At 48.2% G+C, this 6,000-nt stretch overlaps 1 protein-coding gene and 1 long non-coding RNA gene across 7 annotated transcripts in view; one reads left to right on the top strand and one right to left on the bottom strand.

Moving 5' to 3' along the window:
- Nucleotides 1-364: 364 nt before the first annotated feature.
- Nucleotides 365-4,020, bottom strand: LOC134425035 (uncharacterized). Its single transcript, XR_010029576.1, has 2 exons — nt 3,723-4,020; nt 365-1,870 (listed from the first exon to the last, which is right to left on the bottom strand). It is a non-coding gene; the product is annotated as an uncharacterized LOC134425035 (long non-coding RNA).
- A 183-nt stretch (nt 4,021-4,203) lies between these two features.
- The window catches only part of MEGF11 (multiple EGF like domains 11), a 250,824-nt gene continuing 249,027 nt past the window's right edge, over nt 4,204-6,000 (top strand). For 5 of the 6 annotated variants that reach the window (XM_063169985.1, XM_063169987.1, XM_063169984.1 and 2 more), the window contains exon 1: nt 4,204-4,267. The gene's annotated coding sequence lies outside the window, so the exon portion shown is untranslated. Of the gene's footprint in view, nt 4,268-5,160; nt 5,192-6,000 lie in introns of those variants that run through there. The other variant, XM_063169982.1, reaches the window with a different exon arrangement.

The raw sequence follows: 6,000 nt of genomic DNA, 5'->3' as shown, positions 1-6,000 counted from the left end.
TGAGACCACTGAGACAATTTGAGTGAATCTTTGTATTTGTAATGGGTCCATCATGTGGGAAAAGATAAATGAACGTGATTCTTGCTGTCCTTATTTGGAGAGATCAGGGATGGATTGGGAAAGTCAAACAAAACCTGGGCAGAACTGGCTCTAGTTCAGACTGTATTTTCTACACTGCCTACAACTAATATGTTTGTATTTGATTTGGACACTTTGTATTGGTAAAAGGGAGTCAGGCATAAATGAGGCCAACACTATTATTCAGTGGTATTAATGATGTTGTCTACTCTTAGTTCCTCAAAAACTAGAAAACTAATAAATTTTACATATTGGAAAAAAATCACAGATAAATCAAACAAATACATAAATTCTTTAAAGTATTTAATATGTGTTAAGAGGACAGGATGATGAATTCAATATTGAAAACCAATATCAAGTTTACAATTATGTACCATTTATCATCACTGATTGCACAGACAGAGTATTATTGTGGGGAACAGAATGATGCATAAACTAAAACCCTGATTGGTTTTCTAAAAAAAAAACAAGTTAAAATTCATGTTATGTCTGAAAAGCTTTGTTTTTCTTTTTCAGGCATTATTTTCAATAGTAATTGTTCATTCAGACACAAATGATGCATATTTAATTTCTTGGGCTTTGATATTAACAGTATAATCATTTTCCAGTGTTGATAACTTGTGCTTTTACAAACACCAGCAGGATTCAGTTTGCTGTTGTTTCCTGAGGCCCAATTTCCCCTTTAAGCAAAAAGAACATATGGAAAATGAAAAAGTGGAGAGGAACAAGTTTTGAATTGGACATGTAGAAGCAAGCAAATGAAAGCAGCAAAATGCTCTTGAAAGGTGAATGGACTTTGAAGAGAAAACGTGTACAAGTGGCTGGTTTTACTCAGCAGATCTTTTCAAAGGGTAAAATTCTGCCTTCCCAAAAGCCAACAGCAGAGCTTGCAGTGCCTTCAGTGTTTTCAAACTCCTGTTGTCTGTGTGAAGGACATACCTGCTCACCTTTATGAAAGAGCTGCTCTTCTTTAAACTCCTGTCACCCCAGCTGAGCTCTGGGAGAGGGAAATGAATTCTTCTCTGGCTCACACTTTATCAGCAGAATTATTAAGCAGTTTTCTGTGCAGAGTCACTCTTGTAATACACTCCTGAATTTTTCCCCCCCCTTTTTTTTCAAATTCTTTTCTCATTTTCGTGTTGGTGCTCAGGTTTTTTGGGGATAACCAGATATCATTTCACCAAACTGAAGCTGTGCACTCATAACTGAGAGTTATTTTGTCCTTCAGAATCTCAGCAACTCAATCTGATTTATGAAAGAATCTGGCTAAGCTTGAAGATTCAGCTGGAGTTTACAGAGTTATAACTCTAGCCTAGACTCATTGAGTCAACAATAATAAGAAAGAAGCCAAACTGTCTTTTTTATATATCTTTTTTGTAAACTACACATTTTAAAAACAGAAGCACTGAACTAGAACCACTGTGCTGCAATCTAGTGCTGTTTGCACTGAATGTCTTTTAGAAGGTGGCTGCATTTAAATAGACACCAAGAAGAAATGAGTATTCCAGTAGTCAGCCTCAAATGGAGAAGCATCCATGGCCACGTCCGTTGGCATTTACTGACATCTACACTCCTGCAAGCAGACAACCAGAGTGCAGAGAATGCCAGAACTTTCCATGGCAAATTACTGAGCTGCATGGGATTTTATATGAGCAAGAAGAGTGGGGCTGAATGCTTTGCCTCAAATATCTGTCAAAAGTCATACAGCAGAATGTAATGTCTTGTGTTTCATTGGTGTCCGGAGAACTCATAGTTTGACAGGCCACTTCTTTGGAAAGTTTTACAGAGAACACTGAAAGACAAAGAAAAAAAATTGTCACAGCAGGCTTGCCTAATTAATTTTAAGCAGTCTGGTTTAGTCTCGCTCTTCTTACCATTTAAAAAGGAAGATCAGGGATGCTAAATAGTTCCCCAAATGGAAACTGGTGACAAAACTGAGTTCTAAACAATGGCATCAGTATAGAGCAACTGGTGGTTTTTAATATTCTTAGACAAACAACAAAACCTAATTATCTTTATTTATTCAATAAATCAAGTTCAAATTTCATCTATTGAATTGTATTAAATATTGAAAATAATTTAATAAATGAACACGATTGCTAATTTATTATTGATATTCATCATTAGGATTTTGGTTAAAAATAATTTAAAACAGGTGGAGAAAGATAGTGAGGAATTCACCTCAGGTACCAGTACTGCTGCAGAACCTGCTTAGGTTGCCTTAGCCATGGGTAATGAAGAAAAATAGCTTGTGGAGCCAGGGAGGGAGCAGAACTGGGCCTGGGAAAGATGTAGGGGAGGAGGAATCGCTCCAGCCCCCAGGGATTCTCCAGTGCCCCATGCTGCGGGCTCAGGGGGCTGCTGCAAACCAGCACAGCCAGGCAAGGCAAGGCTGGGAACCTGGGGGCACAAAGGCAGTGCTGGAGTGAAGGAGTTTTTTGGGAGGTTGCAGGGAGTCCCTTATGGAGCCAATGTACCAATCCTGGCCCAAACAATGTCCTTTTTGAAACACTGCCATCACCTGCAGTCATGCACTGGCACGTGACCAAGAAACACACAGTGCAGGACAAAGGATTTTGGCAGCCTCATATGGACATAAAATACTGTACAATGTGGGGATTCATCATGTGGCTACGGTGACAAAAAATGTTCTATTAATCCTTTTGGTCCTTTATCAAAAAGGCACTTGGTCTTGTGTTTCTTGCATACTGAGATGTTAAAAAAGCAGGATCGCAGCCAATATTGTTATTCTAATTAGAATATAATCAGTAATAGTACCTAACACAAGTAGAGCATTTAATCTTGAAAAGCCTGTGCAAGCATAAGATTGCTGGCTAAGAGCTAAGTTAGTGCAGCTGTTCAAATCACCTGTCATGAGCCTTTTGGTCTAATGATTTTAATCATTATGCATTTGTAACTTCTGGTACATCTTTCAGGAAGAAAATGACAGCCGTGGGGTGCGACTCATTCCGTGGCTGATGCCTGCCTGAGCATGCGGTGGCACTGAGCCACCCGGGAGCAGCAGCGATGCAGTCGATGTGACAGAGCAAGGGCAGATGCTCTGGACGGTAGAGGATGCTAGAGCAGAGGTAAATTTTCCACGGCGCTTTTCCCCGTTAGCATCCCCTGAACCCCGCGCGGTATCGGCTCGAGGCAGCGTCTCCCCGCGCAGGGGCTGCTGTAGGCGCTGCGAGCTGCGTGTGCCCGCCCGCGTGTGCCCGCTCCTCCAGCTGCGTGCGTGCCGCTGCTAGCAAACCCGGCACATGAAACGGGTCCAGAAGTTTGCATGATCTCCCTCTAGCACATCCGCGGAGTCTGAGGGGTCTCTGCTCGGGAGATCGCGGTGTTTGAGCCGCAGGAGGCAGAGCCGTGCTTTCCCCCCATCTCCTGCCTCGGCTGAACCACCAAGTGTTTCTGCCTCGGCTACAGTTTGCCTCCTCATTCCCACATGTTCGGGCGGCAACCTTGGGATGCCGGGGTGGCAGTCTGATTCTTTGTCCTTCTAGGCTATTGAATGTGTTTTAATTGAATCGGGCAGAGAAAAAAAAACCCAAAACACATACACAAAGCCCAAGGCATCAGGACTAGATCCCCCTTCCCCGAAACAACAAACGGTTAAATAAACAACGAGATGCCAAACCAACCATCACCAAACGAATAAGCCAAAAATCAGCGTCAGCGCCGCAGGAAACGGGAAAGTTTCTGCGCTCTGAAGCTGGTACCGCACGTCAAAGCGAGAATCCAGGGGGAGGGGAGCGGAGCGCAGCCTCAGCCCAGCGCCTGCGAGAGCCGGGGATGCGCTGGTGCGCCCAGCCCTGCATCCCGGAGCGACTGCCCGAGAGATGCTGCTGTGACTTGGTTCTGCGCCGGGAAAAGAGCGGCTCGGAGCCCCCACCCCCGTCTCCTCCCGCCCTCCTCTTCCTTCCCCCTCCCCCGGCTCCTGCGGGGAGGCGGGTTTAAGGTGGGTCGTGTGGCCGCGGTAACTTTCCTAACAGAGCCAAAGAGGCGCCCGGAGTCCCCCGCAGCAGCATCGCCCGCCCGTCCTGGGCAGCGGCACCGGCACCGGCACCGGCGCGGGGCCCCCGTGCGAGCGGCCCCGGCTCGGCCGAGGCTGCTCGGGCTCCGCTCGCCGCCTCCCGCCGCCGTCCCTCGCCGCAGCCCCGCGGAGCCGGAGCCGGGTCCCGCCGAGGTAGGTGCGAGTCGGGACGAGCGCCGGGCGCTGCCGGGGACTCGGCACCGGAGCCCCGTGGCCGCAGCTGCGGCTCCCCACGCCCCGTGTGTTCCTGGCGCTGCTGCGGGGCAAGGAGCATCCTCTGCACCCCCGGCTGCCAGGGACCGAGCCCCTGCCCTGCTCCTCCTGGAACTGCCCAGGCAGCCAGGACGAGCCGGGGGGAGGCAGTCTCTCTCCAGTCCCTTGCCTCAGTCTTTGCATTCTCGTTGGTGCTTTTGGAAGTGCTGAGCTAGGAGATGTGTGCGTGGGTGAGATCTTACGGCTTTATTAGGACTCTCCCCTATCAGCGCTTCTGTCGGAAGCCGCTTCCTGCCCCCCGCGTGGTTTACTGGGGTGTTGTATCGGCACGAACTTTCTTCTGGTTGCAGGAGACGGGTTTGGTCCCCTCGTGTTCCCGCGTGTCCCCGTCCTCGGGCTGCTGCGCCGCGCGGGCGAGCGGACTCGGGCTGGCGCTCGCTGCTCGGATTGTAGCGGCTGTGGTGGCTTCCCCTGCGTGTACCTGCCGGGGCTCCTGGTGGGAGAAGGTGTTTGGGGCAGGGAGAAGTTGTAGGATGCAGTGTGTAAGCGACACCTGCCTTTCTAGAGCCTGGCAAGGGGGTGGAATCTCACTCTCACTGGTGCTACTCGCTGCTGCCAAACATTGCCTTCTTTGCCTAGGCAGGGCTCTGGCCACGCTGCCAGATGGTTCCTAACAAAGAGAGAAGTTTGGCAGCGTCAGGGCACGGGCTCCCAAAGGCAGCGCTCAGCCTGCAGGGACAGCGCACAGCTCCGGTGCCTGTGCAGGTCTGTGCCGGTACCCAGCGCTGGCACGGGCACCTGACTGACCCAGAGCGGTGCGCAGGGCATCGGTAGTTGGGAAACCAAGGCTGACATCGCTCCTCGGTAAATAAATCTCCTGTGATCACTGTGATCACTGCATGCTGGGCTTAGCCCATCCTCCTCTCCCCACAGGAAGAAAGTCCGGAGTTAACGAAAAGAAAGGCTGATATTCATGTTTTTATTGCCCCTTGACAGAACAGAAGTATGTAAAACATAAATTAGCCAGAATGGAGCAGCCTGTCTGCCTTCCACGACCTTTCAGATGAGGGAGATCCCACCCCCTCTCATGCTCAGTCCTGTATTTTGTAATAGAAATCTCAGGTTAAGTGACTGGACATTATGTCTCAATTTCACATCATTGGGCTGAGGAAATCTGAGATCTATGCTGGGATAAAGTGTAAGTCAGAATCCTTTCCATGCTTAGATGTCTCCTAGAGTCCATCCAGAGCTTTGCTGTCCCTCTTGCTGTTTGGACTTTCCTCCCATGTCTACTTTGTTATTAAATCCCACAAATTTTCCTTCTCAGAGTAGTTAGTGCCTGCTGGATGGATTCTTTCAGGTCTATTGCCTTGGTTATAGTGCTGCTAAATAAAGGTGACCAAACAGACTGAGCAGCCTCACCACAGGGTTGGATTTTAGCCAATCTTTTACAGAGCGTGGATCTGTTCTTGTTTATGAACAAGTTGATGTTCATGGGCCCTGCTCTGGAGTCTCTTAAAGTTGTGTAGGACACCTGAAATTGTCTTTGATGAGGTTAATAACTGCTAATAAGCATGTGTGAAATACGTTTGCAAAATCAGTTTCAAGACTTATTTGTCAGTAACAACCTCTGTAGGCTTCTTCAGTGTTTAAACTCTTGAGTTCAGTTTTAT

The sequence above is a fragment of the Melospiza melodia genome, chromosome 15, assembly GCF_035770615.1.
Source record: "Melospiza melodia melodia isolate bMelMel2 chromosome 15, bMelMel2.pri, whole genome shotgun sequence".
NCBI classification, from domain to species: domain Eukaryota; kingdom Metazoa; phylum Chordata; class Aves; order Passeriformes; family Passerellidae; genus Melospiza; species Melospiza melodia.
Note: the sequence above shows the minus strand (reverse complement) of the source record. Positions and strands in the feature narration are given on the sequence as shown.